Genomic DNA, 22,633 nt, shown 5'->3' with positions numbered 1-22,633 from the left:
GTTGTCATAGGAACATCACTTTAGGCCCCTGGAGCTCCCCGCCCCACGAGCTGAGGCCTTCGGATGGGGCTCGGGCTGGTCTGCCCGGGAGCTGTCCTCCAGCAGCGCTCATCCCCGCCACTGGCGGCTGGTGGAGGAGCAGGTGGCTCCCGGAGCTGCAGGCCCAGGCCCGCAGGTGCTCAGCGTCCTCTCCCCCAGGGAAGGCCTCTGCCTGGGCTTCTGTGTGATGCCAGCGCCACTGGACGGCAGTCCCGTTACTCAGAGGAGCCGCCGCCGGGCACCGCGAGGGAGGGATGCTGCGTGTTGTCGCAGTGGCTCTAGGCGACTGTGTGGAAAGATGCTCCTGCGTAACCCGCAGTACCCGCCGGATGAGGTGGAAGGTTCTGTGTGTGGCGTGGGCCGAGGCTTTCCGCGAGGGAGCCCTGTGGATGGAGCATCGCCCTCGCGCTTGTGCCCAGCCTCCCCCGTCCTTCCCTCCGCCCCTGCGCCCTCGGACCTCAGGCTTCTCCGCCAGCGCCTGCACCTGCGAGCCATGCCAAGGCGGCAGGTGATCTGCGGTCTGAGAGCGAGGCAGGGGCCAGCTACTGGCAAGGAGAAGCCAGCCGCTGTGCAGGAGGCTGTGTGGTGCGCATCTGGGCAGGCCCTGCCCTGGGACATCAGAGCCCACAGTAGCGGTTGCCCCAGGGACAGAGCCTCAGACCAAACGGTGGGTGCTAGAAGTTATCCTATGAAACAGCAGAGACATTTTGATAGATAATAATATAGCCTTGAATTATTAGATAAAATTGAGATAGGACGGGGGAAATCCATTAAAGAGTACATCATCATGCCCCGCCAGTGTGGCTCCGAGTGTCCATCTAGGAACCAGGAGGTCACGGTTCGATTCCTGGTCAGGGTGCACGCCCGGGTTGCTGGCTTGATCCCCAGTAGGGGGTGTGCAGGAGGCAGTCCATCCATGATTCTCTTATCATTGATGTTTCTATCTCTCTCTCCTTCTCCCTTCCTCTCTGAAATCAATAAAATACACATTTTAAAAAGAGTAGAGCATCAAGAAAGTTATACCATACTAGAGGTCCGATGCCTGAAATCCATGCGAGAGTAGGCCTTCCTTCCCCTGGCTGCCAGCACCAGCTTCCCTCTGGCACTCAGGACCCAGACTTCCCTTGCAGCCCTGGCTTCGTCCGGAAGGTCATCTGGAAGGACGTCCAGTCTAATTAGCATATTACAGTTTTATGATTATTGATGAGAGGTAGCATAAAGCTTACATCTCAGAATCATTCAACGGATGGAGCTGTGAGCTTTGCACCGGGTCCGCCACTCACTGGGGGGCTGGTGGGGAACGTTTCTAACTCCTCACAGTGTCTGGCTTGTCCTTCAGCAGGTGGTACGTCCCCCTTGGCAAGAGAAAGCCTTATGCAAAGAGGGTGAGTGCTGACCACTGGGCGTCACTACTAAATGCAGCCTCTTACTTATCACTGCTAGAAATATAAATGGGTTCAGATAAAATCAGAATAAATGCAAACACATAAAACCTTGAACCAAAGAAAACATGTGTTAATGTGTGGTTTAGGTATTTTATTTATTTATTTATTTATTTATTTATTTATTTATTTAATCATCTAAAGTTTTCCATATGTCTCCTTTTCCTCCTTCCCCTCCCCCAGCCATTCCCACCCGGGCCAGCCCCCACCGCCCCAGTGTCTGTGCCCATTGGTTATGTGAATATGCATGCATACAAGTCCTTTGGTTGCTTTCTAACCTCCCCCGCTCCCCTACCATTGGTCTCTGGATCTATTCTTTTTTTTTTTAATAAATCTTTATTGTTCAGATTATTACAGTTGTTCCCCTTTTTCCCCCCATAGCTCCCCTCCACCCAGTTCCTACCCCACCCTCTGTCCTTACCCCCCCCCCCCCACTGTCCTCATCCATAGATGTATGCTTTTTGTCACCGGGTCAAAGGTCATACACATGGAAAATGTAGCTAATTCCATCCGCAACATGTCCCTGTGTTCGGAAAGGTCTCTCACAACTTGTTCACGCTCTACTCAGAAAGGGTATGGAGACACATAACGGCTTTTTAAAATAATGTGTCCTCTTATGTTTAAAATGAGGATTTCGCTACCAAAAGTGAGGAAAAAGCAACACTACAGCTGCTCTCGCCCCTCTCATCCTTTGGGTGATAGTGGTGCTTGGGGCTGCGCACTGGTTCACGGGCTGTCAACGAAGACATCTGGGTGGCTTGTGCAGTTCTGCCAGCTTACCAGGGGCCATCGCAGCCTCGCAGGGGCCATCTGAGCCTTGCAGGGGCCATTGCAGCCTCACAGGGGCCGTCTCAGCCTCACAGGGGCTGTCTCAGACTTGCAGGGGCTGTCGCAGCCTGGATCTATTCTTGTTCATCAAATTATGTTGATCATTATATCCCACATATGAGTGAGATCATGTGATATTTATCTTTCTCCGACTGGCTTATTTCTCTTAGCATAATGCGCTCCAATCCCATCCATGAGACTCCCGGCCTTTGCTTCCTCAGAGTGCATATCTGAGGTGTTAAACAAAGTGGCTTATTGTGATAAATTATAAATTGCTCAATGTGACAGGATATCAAGATCTCAAATTCATTCCCATGTTGCTCACCTTGCCCACCACCCCCACCCACCCACTCCTGTCCTGGGAATCAAAGTGTTTGTAGTGCGTCCATGAGACTTACCCTGAGCTTCTGCTAGCAACAACCACTCTTGGAGTTTAGCTCTAAGCCAGGGAATCCGACTGAAACTTAAGGATTTAGACATGAGGTTTGAACAAAACCAGGAGAGGATTCTCTGGGACTAGCACAGGAATTTGCTCGCGGGCGGGCATCTTTGGACTGACAGGAAGGGGTAACTTGCTTAGAGTTGGACATGTAGGGAGAACTGCTAACACCTGCCTGTCACATTGCATCACTAAACCCAGGGCCTTCGCCGAGGTGTCGTGGGTCCCTCAGCAGACAGAGCAGCCGATGTTCCTAATTGCAGAGTTTATACTCCCTCGTGTCTTGTCAGCCTGCCCTCACTTTGCCTGTAAGGAGACGCAGATGAATATTCTAAATTCATGAGTTGTCTTAATACCCAATCCATTTCAACGCCTTTGTAGGTAACAAAGTCATAAGTTAAAAAGAGAGAGAGACTGGTTGGTCTCGCAGTTACGGTCCCATGTGGCACCAGACATCACCTTAGGAGCTGGTTCTGTTCAGGAATCCCTCAGCATCCGTCCTGTAGAAATGGTTCCACACGGTCATACATATGCATGTCAGCTCTGTGTCCTTAATGCTCACATGAGAAGTTGCAGGTTAAGGAGTCGGGATTTTTAAACTTTTCATTCATTCCTGAGTATCGTTATTTTCAGGAGGGAGGAGGGAGGCATATTTCTTTAGAAAGAGTGTCACTGATTGAACTTGTGAAGAATCCCCAGAAACATCTGGCCTCCATCTTACAAGTGCTCAAACCTCCTCCTTGAAGAGAGTTATCCTTCTAGAAGAGAGAGAAGCTGGTGCAATCTCAGTGACCCCCCTGGTCACACTGATCGCTGAAACGAGCATCACTGGATCACTCAAACGGTTAACCAACAGGAGACAAGCACCAACAAATCGGTCTGAGCTTAACATTGTCCAGATGAGCGTTTCCCTGAAGTGCAACCTACGTGTGCATTGAAATAACAACAGCTGTGACCACGACCACTCGAGCAAGCCCAGAAGTAATTAATGTAGCTGCAGGGAAAAGCATTGATCTTGCAGTAAAGTCATTTTCCTCATTTCAGCAACTTTAAGCCTGCCCACTGTATCTATCTGACACCTCCCTGTCAGGAAATACGCATCTCCCTTCAGGATTTTTAAATGCATTTTGCATGTTTATTCAAGTAAAGTTGTTAAACGTAGTTTGACTTGCACAGGAATGCATTGCAAGTATATTCTAGTTTGTAATAGAAATATAAAGGAGACCAGAGCTAGCTGGGTGACATTCAAGTTCTGTGGGACCACGAGGGATCACTGCTGCCTTCCTTTCCCCAGGAAGCCAAGAGCTGGAGGAAGAAACCTAGGCTCACCTCTGTGAGCATGCGGAACGCAGTTCATTCTTGTCTTGTTGTTTATTCACGATTGTGTTGCTTTCCTTAAGAACAGCTGTAAGCCTCCTTCTGCCCACCCCTCTATCTATTACACACTAATTTGGGTGGCCCCGATTGCTAATGTGATGAAAGAGGTATGGCATCGATACCGAGGCCTGGGGTAGTTGTTAAGGAAGCTTGAAAGCTCTGTCTTCAGGGGGGAAAGGAGATGGAGAAAGATATTCTGATTGTGGAAGCGGAAGGCAGAAAGCTAATTTGGTGGCAGCTGAAAAAAAAATCACAAAAATAAATGGAGGCCAGATGTTTCTAGGGATTCATAGGGATTTTTCAGGTCAGTGAGTCACGTGATGGGAGTTCAATTTCCAGACTCTCACTGTGGCTCTGGGACTCAGGGTGGGGGTAGGAACAGGGATGTAACATTCGTTCCTGAAGGTGTGACCCTTGAGGGCCATCATAGCTAACCTGGCAGTCCTCACCTGCAGGTGGGGTGTTGGAATGCAGCTGCTGACCTTCTGCGCGAACTGATGAGGGAGTGACTGGGTCGGAGGAAATATCACAGCCTGCTCTCACGTCCGCCTGGTGTGGAGCCCCTGGAAAGAGCATCATCCTTGCCCTAATGATGAGAGATGAACCGGAAAAAGGTAGCAAATGGTCTTGAAACCCTAAGAAAGCCAGGTTTGCTGGGGCCAAGTCGTTTGAAATCAAGGAGGGGAGCGTTCCTTCCCCCGAGGAGCCTCACTTCCTCAGCCGAGGGGGGCGGAGGGGAGGAGAGGGGAAGGCAGGTTAACGTGGGAGCAGAGGAGACTAACAAGGACCCCAAGGCCGCGTGCTGGCTAATTTGACAGCCCAGGAGCATGGACATGAGACAAAAGGGGCTCGCTCCCTCACAGCCCCTGCCCTCAGACCCAACTGTGAGCTCATGAGAAAATGAAAGGCAGGCTGGCCACCAGCAAGGGCTGCCCTGGGGGGTTGGGGGGGGCAGGGACAGAGACAAGGACCAGCCCCAGAGAGGGAAGGGGCTGCCTCCTGGAAGCACTAGCATCACAGGGAGGAGGAGCCAGTCCTGATGGCCCAGGGCACAGGGAGCCCCTAGAGATAACAGGAAAGATGAGCACCAAGTCCCGCCAGGGACAGTGCCTCGGAAATGGTCTCCCCGACAAGAACCGGCAGGAACACAGGCAGGACTGTGGAGGTCAGCCTCAGGGGGAGTGAGTGACAGAGAGGCCTGGGGAAACCACCCTGCTGGCCCCAACCGAGGCCGGAACAGCAGGTGAGTCTTCCATGGCCTCGGCGACCAGCAGAGCTTGGCGGGCACAGAACTGCCAGCCTCAGAGGCTGCCAACTGGAAGAGTTACTTGTCTCAAGAGAGAGCAGGTCACGCAACCAGCGTGGCTCAGTGGTTGAGCATTGACCTATGAACCAGGAGGTCACAGTTCAATTCCTGGTCAGGGCACATGCCTGGGTTGCAGGCTCGATCCCCAGTGTGGGGTGTGCAGAAGGCAAATGATCAATGATTCTCTCTCCTCATTGATGTTTCTATCTCTCTCTACCCTCTCCCTTCCTCTCTGAGATCAATAAAAATATATTGAGAGAGAGAGAGAGAGAGAGAGAGAGCGAGCGCAGATCTGTTATCTGTGTGCGAGCATTTGTGGAGGATTGAAAACTGAGGATGGAGCACCCTGGGCATCCCAGCCACCCACCTAGGCTCAGGCATCAGTGGACTAATTTGCTGCTTTTGTTGCAGGGAAGGAAGACAAAACCTAACCCCAGCTCAACTCCCATCAAGGTTGATTCAGCTGCCCATGCTGCTACAGGAAGAGACCTATTTCCTCGTCTCTTCTACTGCATGTAAGGTGTTCAGTCAACATTTATTCAGTGCAGACACACACACACACACACACACACACACACACACGTAAAACAATACACAAAACTCACTGACAAATAACTGACAGACTCATCCGCAGAGACAATCCCGGCACTGGAATCAGCAGTGCGGGTTTTAGAATAACTGTGAGGAACAGGCCTGGAATGTAGGGAAAATCATGAGCCGGGTGAGCATGGGGGAGGGAACCATACAAAGACACCACGTAGAAGGTTAGGCATGAGGATGATGATGGCAGAGGTGGAGGACTGACTGCTCAGGAGAGTCGGCAGTTGGGTAAGTGATCAGGGGCCTGGAGGGTGAGTCACAGGAAATCACTCAGATGCACACACAAGAAGACAGAGAGTGAAAAACCCTCAGAGCCAAGCAGCTCAGGTGCACAGCACAAATCCTTCTGCACTGTCAACAGTAACAGCTCCTGCAGCGCATCCACAGGTAGACACAGCATGTTCCAATTAAGGAAGGCAGGACGAAGAAGAAACCCTGAAGGCAGCCACAGAAGAAGACACGCTGATTATGGATGAGCAAAGAGACAAATATACAAGCCTTCTTGTCAGAAACAATGCAAGCTCAAAGGCAACACTGCAACAACCTTAGACAGTGGAAGGAGGAAAACCAAAACCACCTGCCATCTGCACCAAGTAAGAAGATGTTTATAACTGAAAGGAAAACAGATTTCTCTGGATAAATGAGAGCCGCACGAGATTATTTCTATCAGACCTGTGCTTCAAGATGTGCCAAAATGGGTTTGCAAAGCACAAGGAACAATGCCAGAGAAACACGTCTACGGAGACAAATGGCTGCTCTGCAATTGGTCACAACACAGGTAAATGCAAGTCCTCGTGGCTTGTTTTTAATTGCTCCAAGAGGCAATTCACTGTTAAAGACAAAAACACGTGCTGAGTATGGGGGCGGGTAACAGATATAAAAGTAAAATATGGGGCCAGGACAAAGGATAGGAGGGAGAAATCAGAAGATGCATAGACCACATATGATGTGACATAGTATCCAGGAGTTGACTGTAATAAATTAAGACACATACTCCAAGTCTAAAGAAACTTCTAAAATAGAAGTTAGCAAAACGGATATAAAGTCAACAGTGAAGATACAACGCAATAATAAATTGCACTCAATCCAAAAGCAGTTTGGGGAATAAAGAATGAAGGGCAGATTAGAACTAGAAAATTGCTACAAATGCAAAATCAAATTTGATCAATAACAATGCTAAGTGTAAATGGGCTTAACAGCTCAGCTAAAAGTAGTGATTGCTAGATTGACTTTACAAGAGATCTAAATATATTCTCTTGACAAGAAATCCACTTCATATGTAAGGACATAGATAAGTTAAAAGTTACTAGATAATATATATATGTATATATATGTATATATACATACAAATTAATTAAATTAATCAAAAGAAATCTGGAAAAGCTATATTAATGTCAGAGAAATGACTTCAGTGCATACAATTTATTGCCAGAGATAAAGAGGGATATTACATGGTGATTAAAAGGACAAATCGCAGAGAAGATGTAACAATCCTGAATACGTACGTGTGGCAGGCAGTTAGACAGACGTGAGCAGAGCAAGGACCACGGGCAGGTGCAGCAGGTCACCAGGTGGGAAGCCTAGAAGCCTAGCAAAGGTCAGTGTAGGGTGGGACCTCATCTGGTGACCTTTCCTCCCCTAGCATCTGGCTGGGCATGTGCTCTGGATGACCCCCTGACCTTCCACATCACCGGTCATTTAGTTTAGACCTCCTGACCTTTCTTTTTTTTTAATTTAAATTCTTTATCCTTGAAAGTATTGCATGTCTCCTTTCCCTCCCATTGATCTCTCCCCGGCCACTCCCACCCCCCAGCACATGCCCTCTCCTCCCTATGTTTGCGTCCATGGATTATGCTCATATGCATGCATACAAGTCCTTTGGCTGCACTCTAACACCTCCCCTCCCCCACTCCTGCCTTCCCTCTGAGGTTGGACTGTCTGTTCAATGCTTCTTTGTCTCTGGATCTATTTTTGTTCATCAGTTTACGTTGTTCATTATATTCCACAAATGAGTGAGGTCATGTGATATTTATCTTCCTCTGACTGGCTTATTTCGCTTAGCATAATGCTCTCGAGGTCCCTCCATGCTGTTGTAAATGGTAAGAGTTCCATATTTTTTACAGCAGCATAGTACTCCATGGTGTAGATGTACCACAGTTTTTTAATCCACTCATCTGCTGGTGGGCACTTAGGCTGTTGCCAAATCTTAGCTATTGTAAATTGTGCTGCTCTGAACACAGGGGAGCATATATCCTTTCTGATTGGTGTTTCTGGTTTCTTGGGATATATTCTTAGAAGTGGGATCACTGGGTCAGCAGCCAGTTTCATTTTTAACTGTTTGAGGAAATGCCTTACTGTTCTCCACAGTGGCTGCACCAGTCTGCATTCCCACCAGCAATGCACGAGGGTTCCTTTTTCTCCACATCCTCGCCAGTACTTGTCGTTTGTTGATTTGTTGATGATAGCCATTCTGACAGGTGTGAGATGGTATCTCATTGTCGTTTTGATTTGCATCTCTCGGATGATGAGTGACTTTGAGCATGTTTTCGTATGTCTTTTGGCCTTCCTTTTCTCCTCTTTCAAAAAGTATCTATTTAGGTCCGTTGCCCATTTTTTGATTGGGTTGTTTATCTTCCTTTTGTTAAGTTGTATGAGTTCCCTGTAAATGTTAGAGATTAAATCCTTATCTGTGATAACATTGGCATTGATAACATATGTTCTCCCATGCAGTGGGCTTTCTTGTTGTTTTATTGATGGTTTCTTTTGCTGTGCAGAAGCTTTTTATTTTGATGTAGTCCCATTTGTTTATTTTCTCTTTAGTTTCCATTGCCCTAGGAGCTGTATTGGTGAAGATATTGCTTTGGCATATGTCTTAGATTTTTCTGCCTGTGAATTCCTCTAAGATTTTTATGGTTTCCCATCTTATGTTTAAGTCCTTTATCCATTTTAAGTTTATTTTCATGTATGGTGTAAGGTGGTGGTCTAGTTTTATTTTATTTTTTTGCATGTCTCTGTCCAATTTTCCCACCACTGTTTATGAAAGAGACTGTCTTGACTCTATTATATGCTCTTGCCACGTTTGTCAAACATTAATTGAGCATAATGGCTTGGGTTGATCTCTGGGTTCTCTGTTTAGTTCCATTGGTCTATACATCTGTTCTTGTGCCAGTACCAGGCAGTTTTGAGAACAGTGGTTTTATAATATACTGGTAGCTTGATATCTGGTGTTATGATATCTCCAACTTTGTCCTCTTTCTCAGGATTGCTGCTGCTATTCGAGGTCTTCTTTTATTCCATATGAAATTTTGGAGAGTTTGTTCTAGGTCTGTGAAATATGCCATTGGTATTTTAATGAGGATTGCATTGAATCTATACATTGCTTTGGGAGGTATGGACATTTTAACGATGCTGATTCTACCAATCCATGAACATGGTATGTTCTTCCATTTGTTTATGCCTTCCTCTCTTTTTTAAACATCCTGTAGTTCTCTAAGTTCAGGTCTTTTACCTCCTTAGTTAAGTTTATTCCTAGGTATCTTAATTTTTTTGTTGCAATGGTAAATGGGATTGTTTTTTGTTTGTTTTTGTTTTTTTAGTTTCTCTTTCTGTGAATTCATTATTGGTGTATAAAAAAGCCATAAATTTCTGGGTGTTAATTTTGCATCCTGCTACATTGCCAAATTCATTTATTAAATCTAGTAGTTTTTGATGGAGTCTTTAGAGTTTTCTATGTACAATATCATGTCATCTGCGAATAATGACAGTTTTACTTCTTCTTTTCCAATTTGGATGCCTTTTATTTCTTCTTCTCATCTGATCACTATGGCTAGCACTTCCAGGACTATGTCCAACAGGAGTGGTGAAAGATGGCATCCTGTCTTCTTCCTGTTCTTAGGGGAAATGGTTTTAGTTTTTTCCCATTGAGTATGATGTTGGCTGTAGGTTTGTCATATTAGGCTTTTATTATCTTGACGTATGATCCCTCTATTCCCACTTTGCTGAGAGTTTCTATCAGGAAAGGGTGTTGGATTTTGTCAAATGCTTTTTCTACATCAGTTGATATGATTATGTAATTTTTGTCTCTCAATTTGTTTATGTGATGTATCACATTTATTGATTTGTGGATATTGTATCAGCCTTGCATCCCTGGAATAAATCCCACTTGGTCATGGTGTATGATCTTTCTAATGTAATGGTGGATGCGATTTGCTAGAATTTTGTGGAGGATTATAGCATCTATGTTCATCAGGGATATTGGCCTGTGATTCTCTTTCTTTGTAGTCTCTTTATCTGGTTTTGGGATTAGGGTAATGCTGGCTTCATAGAAAGAGCTTGGAAGTGTGCCTTCCTCTTGAATTTTTTAGAATAGTTTGAGGAGGATAGGTTTTAATTCTTTTTTGAATATTTGGTAAAACTCCACTGGGAAGCCGTCTGGTCCAGGGCTTTTGCTTGCTGGAAGTTTTTGATTACTGTTTCAGTTTCATCAGTAGTTATCAGCCTATTCAGGTTCTTTATATTCTTCCTGATTGAGTTTTGGAAGCTTGTATTTTTCTAGGAACATGTCCATTTCATCTAGGTTGTCCAGATTGTTGGAGTAGAGTTGTTTGTAGTATTTATTTTTTATAATCCTTTGTATTTCTGTGGGATTAGTTGTTACTTCCCCTCTTTCATTTCTGATTTTTTTTTTTTTTACTTGTGTCCTCTCTCTCTGTTTCTTGGTGAGCCTAGCTAGAGGTTCATCAATGTTATCCTTTCAAAGAACCAGTTCTTGGTTTTATTGATCTTTTGTAGTATTCTTTTTGGTCTCTATGTCCTTTATTTCTGCTCTGATCTTTATTATTTCCTTCCTTCTTTTTACACTCTCCTTTTATTATTGCTCTCTTTCTAACTCTTTGAGTTGTAGGGTTAGATAATTTATTACCATTTTTTTCTTGTTTTTTGAGGTTGGCCTATGAACTTCCCTCTGAGGACTGCTTTCGCTGTGTCCCATAGATTTTGGATTATTACGGTTTCACTGTCATTTGTTTCCAGGATGCTTTTTATTTCTTCTTTGATCTCTTTGGTAACCCAGTCATTGTTTAATTGCATGCTATGTAGCCTCCAAATGCTTGATTTTTTTCATTGTTTTATTGTAGTTGATTTCTAATTTTATGCCATTGTTATCTCTGAAGATGCTTAATATTATTTCTATCTTCTTGAATTTGAAGAGACTTAGGCCATGTCCCAGTATGTTGTTTATCTTTGAAAATGTGCCATGTGCACTCGAGAAGAATGTACTATATTCCATTGCTTTGTGGTTAAATGTTCTGAACATGTCAATTAGTTCCATCTGATCTAGTGAGTGGTTAAGGTTGCTATTTCATTGTTGACTTTTTGTCTAGAAGATTTACCCAGTGATGCCAATGGGGTATTAAAGTCCACTACTATGATTGTATTGCTGTTGATCTCTCCCTTGATATGTTCCAGAAGTTTTTTTTTTATGTATTTGGATGCTCCTGTATTAGGTGCATATATGTTTTCCAAAGTTACATCCTTTTGTTGTACCAATCCCTTTAGTATTATGTAGTAGCTTTCCTTATCTCTTATTATGGATTTCAGTTTGAGGTCTATTTTGTCAGATATAAATATTGCTACTTCAGCTTTTTTTTTTTCATTTCCATTTGCCTGAAAATTTTTTCCCATCCTTTCAGTTTCAGTCTGTGTGAATTCTTTGTTCTGAGGTGGGTCTTTTGTAGACAGCATATATATGGGACATATTTTATTATCCATTCAGCCACCCTATGTCTTTTGAATAGAACATTTAATCTATTTACTTTTAAGGTTACTATTGATAGGTACTTGTTTGTTGCCATTTTTATCATTTATGGCTGTGTTTCTTCTTCCCTTTCTATTTCTTCTTTTTACAACAGTCCCTTTAGTATTTCTTGCATTGCTGGCTTGGTGGTAATAAACTCCCCTTAGCCTTTTTTTTTTTTTTTTTTTTATCTGTGAAGCTCCTGATTTCTTCTTCAATTTTGATTCATAGCCTTGCTGGATAGAGTATTGAAATCAGTCCCTTGCTTTGCATCACTTTGTATACTTCATTCCATTCCTTTCTTTCCTGATGTGTTTCTGTTGAGAAATCTTTTGATAGTCTAATGGGAGATCCCTTGTGGGTAACTTTCTCTCTCCTGAAGCCCTTAAGATTCTTTCTTTGTCATTAACGTTTGCCATTGTAAGTACAAAGTGTCTTGGTGTGGGTTTATCTTGTTTGGGACTCTCTGTACTTGGGGTGACTTTTTTCTCCCCCAAGTCAGGAAAGTTGGGAAGTTTTCTGTCATTATTTCTTCAAATAGGTTTTCTATTCCTTGCTCCTCTTCTTGACCTTCTGGCACCCCTATTATGCGGATGTTGCTTCATTTCATGTTGTTCCAACACTCTCTTAAACTCTCCTCCTGCTTTTTAATTTTTTTGCCAATTGCTCTTCAGATTGGGTGTTTTTTCAACCCTGTCTTCTAACTTGCTGATTCAGTCCTCTGCTTTTTCTAGTCTACTGTTGAAACCTTCCATTGTGTTTTTTATTGCAAGTTTTTTATTATTCTTCATTTCCTTTTGATTCTGACATATGTTGTTGATTTTCCTATCCAGCTGGTTTAGGAACTTTATGACCATTACTCTGAATTCTTTCACTGGCATATTGCTTGCCTCTATTTCATTTGGCTCCTTTTTTGGGTGATTCCTCCTTTTCTTTTCTTATGGGGTTGTGTCTTTGTCTCCCCAGTTTTGCTGTCTCTTTCTGGCCCTGGCATCCTGCTTGGGGTTTGAGAGGTTAAAGATCCTATCAGGCCAATGGTCCAGAAATCATTTGCCCAGAGGCTGGGTCTGCCTTGAGTCTCACACCTTTATTGTCTCTGCTCTGAGTTGTATCCTCTTCTCCCATGGTCTGGTCCCTCAGTTGTCAGCTTCAGATGCTTGAGGTGGTGGGAGCATGTGCACAGTTGCTCTGGTGTGCGACTCCCTGTGAAGACCCAGAGCCCTCTGACATGCAGTTCGCTGTGTGACCCCAGTACTTGTGGCAGGATGGCACCCTAGGTCCCTCTGGCAGCACATTTGAAGTGCCATCCTGTGGCCCATGGCTGGGCACCCCAGATTGCTCTGGGTCAGCCTGGCAGCACTCTCCTGTGTCCCAGAGTGGGGCGTGTGCTGGGTTGCTCTGGTTAGACCCAGAGGGACTGTCCCAGGTGCTGGGGTGGCGCAGGTGCGGGTTACTCTGGGTTGCACAGTCTGAGCTCTCCTGTGGCCTTGAGTTGGGAATGCACTGGGTTACTCCAGGTCGCCTTGGCAGCAGGTCCCAGGGCTCGTGGTGGAACAGGTACCAGGTATGGAACAGGTACCACAGTTCTGAGGCCCAGGGTGGAGGCTGGGCCCAGGAGTTCCCTGACTTGTACTCAGTGAATGGTCCTGGAGCCATATCCTGGGACAGTGGGTCCTAGCGGGTGGTGTGGGAGGTCACTCTGGTGAGCACTCACTGCAGATGTCTGGGAGCTGCCAAGAGGTACTGTGCCACTCACTGCCAGGGCATGGTGGTGATTCCACACAGGTTATGGCTGGCAAGTAGCATTCTCTTGGCGTCCTCTGTTCATTCTTACTGAAAATTGTCTCCACACCTGTTTCTAATTTGTGAATTCTGGGTGGATGTTCTCCAATTTAGTTGCATTTACAGCCTGGCCCCAGAAGGAGGTGCACAACACTTCTGCCTGTTAGGCCTCCACTTTGAAAATCCCTGTACCATAGTTTTTAATCCACTCATCTGCTGATGGGCACTTAGGCTGTTTCCAAATCTTAGCTATGGTGAATTGTGCTGCTGTGAACATAGGGGTGCATATATCCTTTCTGATTGGTGTTTCTGGTTTCTTGGGATATATTCCTAGAAGTGGGATTACTGGGTCAAGTGGGAGTTCCATTTTTAGTTTTTTGAGGAAGCTCCATACTGTTCTCCATAGTGGCTTCACCAGTCTGCTTTCTCACCAGCAGTGCACGAGGGTTCCTTTTCTCCACATCCTCGCCTGCACTTGTAGTTTGTTGATTTGTTTGTGATAGCCAGTCTGACAGACGGGAGATGGTATCTCATTGTTGTTTTGATTTGCATCTCTTCGATAATCAGTGACTTTGAGCATGTTTTCATATGTCTCTTGGCCTTCCTTCTGTCCTCCTTCGAAAAGTATTTAGGTCCGTTGCCCGTTTTTTGATTGGCTTGTTTATCTTCCTTTTGTTAAGTAGTATGAGTTCCCTATAAATTTTGGAGTTTAAACCCTTATCAGATGTCACATTGGCAAATATGTGCTCCCATGCAGTGGGCTTTCTTGTTTTGTTGATGGTTTCCTTTGCTGTGCAGAAGCTTTTTATTTTGATGTAGTTCCATTTGTTTAGTTTCTCCTTAGTTTCCATTGTCCTAGGAGATGTGTCAGTAAATGGACCCCCTGACCTTTCACATTGCTGGTCATTCAGTTTAAGCACCCTGCCCTTTCCTCCCTGGAGATAACATCTAGGCCTAAATTGTATTTCAGCTCTAGGCCCAGAAAAGCAGCAAAACCAGACCAGTGACCCCATGGCTGACCTCAGGACCAGCTGCATTGGATAATGACCCCTTGCCCTTGTGCCAACCAATCAATCAGTGGAGACCCCAACTCTTAAAGGACACACCTGGAAAACTGCTGAATATTCTATGGAGACCCTCCCCTGAGACCTCCCTTAAAATCCTTAGGCCAGAGGACCCAGCATTCTCTCCTCCCTATAGCAGACCCTCACCTTCCCCCATTCTCTCCCCTTCCCCCCAGACAGGTCACCTTTACTTTCCTCACTTCTAAGCTCCAAGGGTCCTTCTTTTGCTGCTATAATTTGTTGCCTATGCCCATTTGTTCTGTGAATTACTTCTCCCACCTCTGTGGTTTCCTAAATAAATGTTCTCTTACAGTTTGAGTCTTGGCTCTGAATTCTTTCCCATCAGAATTCAAGTACGGAGGTCGCTGAACCCATGTCCGGTCTGATCCCTGGGGTCTAACACCTGGTACCACTCCCACAGCCACCAACGTAAGCACCTAAGACCAGAGCTTCATGATGGAGATAATATTAAGTGAGTACAGCAGCATTAGGCAGATGCACACTCTGTATTAATCATGCCTTTTCATTTCCTGTGTTTTTTGGATGCGTTGACATCTGGGGCCTTGCTAACTCTGGCGAGACTGTCCCTCGGGCTGGTCAGTTCCCAGAGTTTTCACATGCAAACTAGCTCATCCAGAGCCCACACCCTCCACAGCCTCCATTGCTGGGCTCTGACACTCCTCAGGCAGGTACCGGGCAGCCAGGCAGCCCTTGTCCTCAGGGGCCCACGGAAATCATCCAAACTAACAGATCCCGCACCAGTTCCCCTGCCTCCGTTCCCTCCTCCGTTCCTTCCCACAGAAACCACAGTGAGGGCTCTTGTCCACATTTCCCGTGTGCTCCCGGAGTATAAACGCTCCTCAGTGCCAGTCATGGCCTGGTCTGTGGGCCTCACCAGGCAAGAATAATAAATAATAAAACCTAAAAGCACACTTGTACTCAGTGATCTCAGCATTTGTCCCTCATGCACTGAGAGAAAGAAACAAATATGAGTAAGTCGGTAGAAGACCTAAGTGACACTGTCAGTGAACTTGTTTTAACTGACGATGATAAAATCCTCCAGAGGCAACGGAATACACATGCTCTTCAAGTACAAACAGAGCATTCTCCAGAAGCGTAAAACAAACCTAACACATTTAAGAGAATGAAAACCATACAAGGTCTTTTCTCTGGCCACAATGAAAAGCAATCAGTACTAAAACGATAGCTGGAAAAATCCCCAAATATTTGCGTTACCAGAGAATTAAACGTCTGCTGTGCACCTGGCAGTGGGGTTCTTGTGATAGCTTTAGAAAATGAATTTTCTGAGATTCCAGTGGGAGAAGGTGATGTGGAAGGAGGATTTATTTGTGTGACTTTACATTCCTGGAGTTCCAAAGTCCCGCCCCCGTTGAGCCAGTCCTGGAAGAGGTGCCACTGGGGTTCCAGGAGAGCCAGAGGCAGGGCCATGTCCCGAGTGTCCACTCCATGGTGCAGCTGAGGTAACTCGGCATCCAGTCCAGGTTCAGTCCACTAATTGTGGGGGCCCCGTTTGGCTGTGGCCAGGTGGGCACAGGGACGTGACCCCTGCCCCCTGGACTGGGAGTCCCAGGAGCCCAGCACCCTGGGGCCAAGAGCAGAATGGCACTCCATTTATTTGGAAGTTGGTATATTCGGGCTTCACACACTTGCCGTGGCCACGCCTATTGTGGCCAATGACCTGTTTCCAGGTGTGACTGGCGGTAAGTACCTTCCCACATCACTCAGACTTTACTGGGCATGTGGCTACACTGCCTTTGTCCAGTCCCACCCCACCCCCCGCCCCGCATCAAACAGCATTAAACGCGGCTTAGACAAAGACGTATAAATGGCATGCCTGTATCTAGTCTCCCCTGCCCTCCTTTCCTGTTACAGAATAACCAGGTAATTACAATGGCATCATTTAGAAACTAGATCATACACCATGAATTAACTCCTGGGCAAATATAGTCACAAGGAAAATTAGAAAACATTTTAACCGATCAATAAAAACATAGCATCCACATCTGTGGGATGCAAGCAAAGCCGTGATTAGAAGAAAACTTTGTAAAAGCACAGAAAAAAAGTTTATCGGGAGCTAGCAGAGCCCAACACTAAACACGGATTATTACAGTTGAGAAATATTTCCTGATGAAGGGGACCCGACCATCCAGGAGAATGAGGAGTTAATGGTCCCGGAGGTGATTGCATGAAGGTTACAGATTAGATAGGACAAAAATCAAAGGGCAGCAGCATCCAGAATCACGATGGACCAAATATCGGCGCAACCTGGCCCAATCAAGTTGACACATAAAATTAACATCACACGAACACTCGGCTCACATCCTTTATACCGTACATATGAGCAATTACTCCATAAGTAGTACATTTCTATGTATCTTCACACACCTGTCATTCAAACGGTATTAGCAGAAAAACCGCACCAGGTGCTCTCCTGGGTTCAGCAGCCTTGGTTCTTGAGTTCTGGCTAAGAATTCAGAGACAAGACACAAACTAAAAGAAAAAGTTTGTAAGTCACAGGGTAGAAGGAGTGAGCAGTAGGAGAAATGGACACAGGGCATAGTTATAGCAATGAAGGGCCTTTGGAGCTTAGGGGAGAGAGAGCACACAAATGAGATACGAGCTCCTTGAGAGCTGAGCGAGGAAACAGAGGTTGAGGAGTGCTTCAGAGAGAGAAAGAGGGTGCACTCTGGAGAAAAAAGGGGTGGGGTTAGGGTTAGGGGTTAGGGTTAGGGTTAGGAATTACAATTATGGTTAGGAGTTAGGGTTAGGGTTAGGAATTACAATAGGGTTAGGGTTAGGAATTAGGGTTAGGAATTATGGTTAGGATTAGGAGTTAAAGTTACGGTTCTGGTTAGAAGTTAGGGTTAGGATTTGGAGTTAGGGTTAGGGTTAGGGGTTAGGGTTAGGGTTAGGAGTTAGGTTTAGAATTGGATTAGGGTAAAGTTTAGGATTAGGATTAGGAGGTGGGATTAGGGTTTGTATTAGAAATTGGGGTTCGGTTTGAGTTATTGATCAGGATTAGTTTGATATTTTAAATGGGGCTTTTATCTGGTGGCCTTGGGGCAAGTTCTCAATAAAATGTTCAACATATGAGTTGGTGTCTTTATTTTTGATGGTTTTAGAATACCCTTAGGAAGAACATAAATATTTCTTTCTATGGAACGGGCCTAGACTTGTAAAGAATACCTTCTTTCCGAAGAGTACACGATCTCTTTGTCTCTTGCCCTCTCTGTACCATGTCTCAAGCTCTCTGCCTTTTTTTTTCTCACAACTTAATCAAAACCCTAACCATAACCCACAGCCAAACCCTAACCCTAACACTAAAACTACCCTGACCATAAAACGAACCTAATTCATAACCCTAATTCATAACCCTAATCCTAATTCTTAACTCTAAACCTAATTCTTAACGCTAACCTAAGCCTAATTCCTAACCCTAACACTAACTCTAATTATTAATCCTAAACCTAACCCTAATTATTAACCCTAACACTAATTCTTAACCCTAACCCTAATGCCTAACCCTAACCATAATTGCAAACCCTAACCATAATTCCAAATACTAACCATAATTCCAAACCCTAACCCTAATTCTTAACCCTAACCGTAATTCCTAACCCTAAACCTAAAGTTAATTCCTAACCTTAACCCTAACATTAACCCTAATTCTTAACCCTAAACCTAATCCTAATTCTTAACCCTAACCATAACTCTTAACCCTAATCCTAATTCTTAACACTAACCCAAATTCTTAACCTTAACCCTAATTCCTAACCCTAACCCTAATTCTTAACCCTAACCCTAATTCCAAACCCTAATTCTTAACCCTAACCTTAATTCCTAACCCTAATTCTTAACACTAACCCTAATGCTTAACCGTAACCCTAACCCTAATTCCTAACCCTAACCCTAACCCTAATTCTTAACCCTAACCCTAATTCCAAACCCTAATTCTTAACCCTAACCCTAATTCCAAACCCTAATTCTTAACCCTAACCCTAATGTTAATTCCTAACCCTGACCTTAACCATAATTCTTAACCCTAACCCTAATTCCTAACCCTAACCCTAACCCTAATTCTTAACCCTAACCCTAATTCCAAACCCTAATTCTTAACCCTAACCCTAATTCCAAACCCTAATTCTTAACCCTAACCCTAATGTTAATTCCTAACCCTAACCTTAACCATAATTCTTAACCCTAACCCTAATTCCTAACCATAACCCTAACCCTAATTCTTAACCCTAACCCTAATTCCTAATGCTTAAGCCTAACCCTAATGCTTAAACGTAACCCTAATTCTTAACCCTAACCCTAACCCTAACCCTAACCCTAACCCTAACCCTAACCCTAACCCTAATTCCAAATCCTAATTCTTAACCCTAACCCTAATTCCAAACCCTAATTCTTAACCCTAACCCTAATGTTAATTCCTAACCCTAACCTTAACCATAATTCTTAACCCTAACCCTAATTCCTAACCCTAACCCCAACCCTAACCCTAATTCTTAACCCTAACCCTAATTCCAAACCCTAATTCTTAACGCTATCCTTAATTCCTAACCCTAATTCTTAACACTAACCCTAACGCTTAACCGTAACCCTAACCCTAATTCCTAACCCTAACCCTAACTCTAATTCTTAACCCTAACCCTAATTCCAAACCCTAATTTTTAACCCTAACCCTAATTCCAAACCCTAATTCTTAACCCTAACCCTAATGTTAATTCCTAACCCTAACCTTAACCATAATTCTTAACCCTAACCCTGATTCCTAACCCTAACCCTAACCCTAATTCTTAACCCTAACCCTAATTCCTAATGCTTAAGCCTAACCCTAATGCTTAAACGTAACCCTAATTCTTAACCCTAACCCAAACCCTAATTCTTAACCCTAACCCTAATTCCAAACCCTAATTCTTAACCCTAACCTTAATGTTAATTCTTAACCCTAACCTTAACCATAATTCTTAACCCTAACCTTAATGTTAATTCCTAACCCTAACCTTAACCCTAATTCTTAACCCTAACCCTATTTCCTAATCCTTCAGCCTAACCCTAATACTTAACTGTAACCCTAACCCTAATTCCTAACCCTAACCCCAACCTTAACCCTAATTCTTAACCCTAACCCTAATTCCTAATTCTTAAGCCTAACCCTAATGCTTAAACGTAACCCTAATTCTTAACCCTAACCCAAACCCTAATTCTTAACCCTAACCCTAATTCCAAACCCTAATTCTTAACCCTAACCTTAATGTTAATTCTTAACCCTAACCTTAATGTTAATTCCTAACCCTAACCTTAACCCTAATTCTTAACCCTAACCCTATTTCCTAATCCTTCAGCCTAACCCTAATACTTAACTGTAACCCTAACCCTAATTCCTAACCCTAACCCCAACCTTAACCCTAATTCTTAACCCTAACCCTAATTCCTAATTCTTAAGCCTAACCCTAATGCTTAAACGTAACCCTAATTCTTAACCCTAACCCTAACCCTAACCCTAATTCCAAATCCTAATTCTTAACCCTAACCCTAATTCCAAACCCTAATTCTTAACCCTAACCCTAATGTTAATTCCTAACCCTAACCTTAACCATAATTCTTAACCCTAACCCTAATTCCTAACCCTAACCCCAACCCTAACCCTAATTCTTAACCCTAACCGTAATTCCAAACCCTAATTCTTAACGCTATCCTTAATTCCTAACCCTAATTCTTAACACTAACCCTAACGCTTAACCGTAACCCTAACCCTAATTCCTAACCCTAACCCTAACCCTAATTCTTAACCCTAACCCTAATTCCAAATTCTTAAGCCTAACCCTAATGCTTAAACGTAACCCTAACCCTAACCCTAATTCTTAACCCCAACCCTAATTCCAAACCCTAATTCTTAACCCTAACCCTAATGTTAATTCTTAACCCTAACCCTAATTCCTAACCCTAGCCCTAACGCTAATTCCTAACGCTAATTCCTAACCCTAACCCCAACCCTAACCCTAATTCCTAATCCTAATTCTTAAACCTAACCCTAACCTAATTCCTAACCTTAATTCTTAACACTAACCCTAATGTTTAACGCTAACCCTAACCCTAATTTCTAACCCTAACCCTAAACTTAACCCTAATTCTTAAACCTAACCTTAACCTAAATTCTTAACCCTAATTCCTAACCCTAACCCTAACCACTTTCCTTCCCTAACACTAACCCTAATCCTAACCCTAACCCTAACTGTAACCCGCTCTTCATCCCCCCGTGTGCACACTCTCTCTCTCTCTGCAGCCCCCGTACCCCTCTTTCCTCTCTCATCTCTCAAGGAGTTTGTATTTCAGTCTCACCTGTGGGCTCTCTCCCGCCCTTAGCCTCCACTTGCTGCCACTTGCTCCCAAGCAGCTAAAGTTTTCCTCATCTTAGACTCCATTCTATTCACCTCTGGACTATGGTGGCGTAAGGGAACAGCATCTAGGAATTCCAGGCAGGACCCTCCGGCAGTTCCAGGGAGGGATGCGTATTTCTCTGGAAAGACCAAACGTGTCTCATAGCCTTGGAATGCCAATGCCCGCAGCTCTGAGCGCCTGTGGAATTGGAGCGGTGACCAGGAAGAGGGGTCTGTTCTGCCAGCGCCCTCCCAGCTCACGTCTGAGAACATGTCGTGTGAGCCGAGGCGGGAATGGCAGTCAGTGTCTCTCAAACGAGGATGGAGATGTGAAGGGACTGGGGGGGGGGGCACTTGAGAGCAGGAGATCCTGGTTAGGAGCCAGCACATGGGCGTCCTGGGAATAGCTGAGTCATTGCCAAGGGCAGTCGCCTGTATTCAGGGCCGGATGCTGACATGTACACTGTCCCTCTGTACTCCTCTATCCTCTCCATGCCCCGACCCTTCCATTCATACAGGTGCAGGTGTTCCTCCTGCAAGGCATTGTGGGACAGGGTGCCCGGGGAAGTGTCACCTGTCCCATTAGCCTCTGGGTTGAGCCTACAGAGAGAGAAAAACACATAGTCCAAGGGACAAGGCCCAGGAGTCTGCAGCTCAGCGAGTGGTCCTGGAGGGAGGAGAAAGCTTTCAGCACATGGAGCAGCTTCCACGCTCCCAAGGAACCGCTCGAGAGATTAAAAATAATAATCCATTTTACCTCCCTAACCCCCAAGCCCCCAGTTTATATGTGGGTTCAATTTAAACCTGTGGATGGGGCAATAAAGTATTTTTTCATGTAGAGAGAGCTTTATCATCCATCTATATTCCCGTTTATAGTCCACTAGAGGCCCGGTGCACAACATTCGTGCATGGGGGCAGGGGGTCCCCTCAGCCCAGTCTGCACCCTCTCCAATCTGGGACCCCTCGGGGGATATCTTGATTGCCAGTTTAGACCTGATTGGACATCCCTCTTGCAATCTGGAATTGCTGGCTCCTTACCACTCACCTGCCTGCCTGCCTGATCACCCCTAACCACCTCTGCTTGCCAGCCTGATGCCCCTAACTGCCCTCCCCTGCCGGCCTGAACACCCCTAACTGCTCTCCCCTGCTGGCCTGATCGCCCCTAACAGCCCTCCCCCTGCTGGCCTGAACACCCCTAACTGCCCTCCCCTGCCAGCCTGATGCCCCTAACTGCCCTCCCCTGCCAGCCTGATCACCCCTAACTGCTCTCCCCTGCCGGCCTGATCACTCCTAACAGCCCTCCCCTGCCAGCCTGAATACCCCTAACTGCCCTCCCCTGCCAGCCTGATGCCCCTAACTGCCCTCCCCTGCCAGCCTGATCACCCCTAACTGCTCTCCCCTGCTGGCCTGATCACTCCTAACAGCCCCCCACTGCCAGCCTGAATACCCCTAACTGCTCTCCCCTGCCGGCCTGATCACCCCTAACTGTTCTTCCCCGCTGGCCTGATTGCCCCTAACCACCTCTGCCTTGGCACCCCCCACCATGGCTTTGTCCGGA

The 22,633-nt window shown here is 45.2% G+C and overlaps 1 long non-coding RNA gene across 1 annotated transcript; it reads left to right on the top strand.

The window, feature by feature from the left end:
• Positions 1-445: 445 nt before the first annotated feature.
• On the top strand, positions 446-14,937 carry LOC132237903 (uncharacterized). Its single transcript, XR_009453688.1, has 4 exons — positions 446-706; positions 4,581-4,739; positions 5,843-6,624; positions 14,578-14,937. It is a non-coding gene; the product is annotated as an uncharacterized LOC132237903 (long non-coding RNA).
• Positions 14,938-22,633: the final 7,696 nt, after the last annotated feature.

This window comes from Myotis daubentonii, chromosome 7 (assembly GCF_963259705.1).
Source record: "Myotis daubentonii chromosome 7, mMyoDau2.1, whole genome shotgun sequence".
NCBI classification, from domain to species: Eukaryota; Metazoa; Chordata; class Mammalia; order Chiroptera; family Vespertilionidae; genus Myotis; species Myotis daubentonii.
This window is presented reverse-complemented; position numbering and strand designations above follow the sequence as displayed.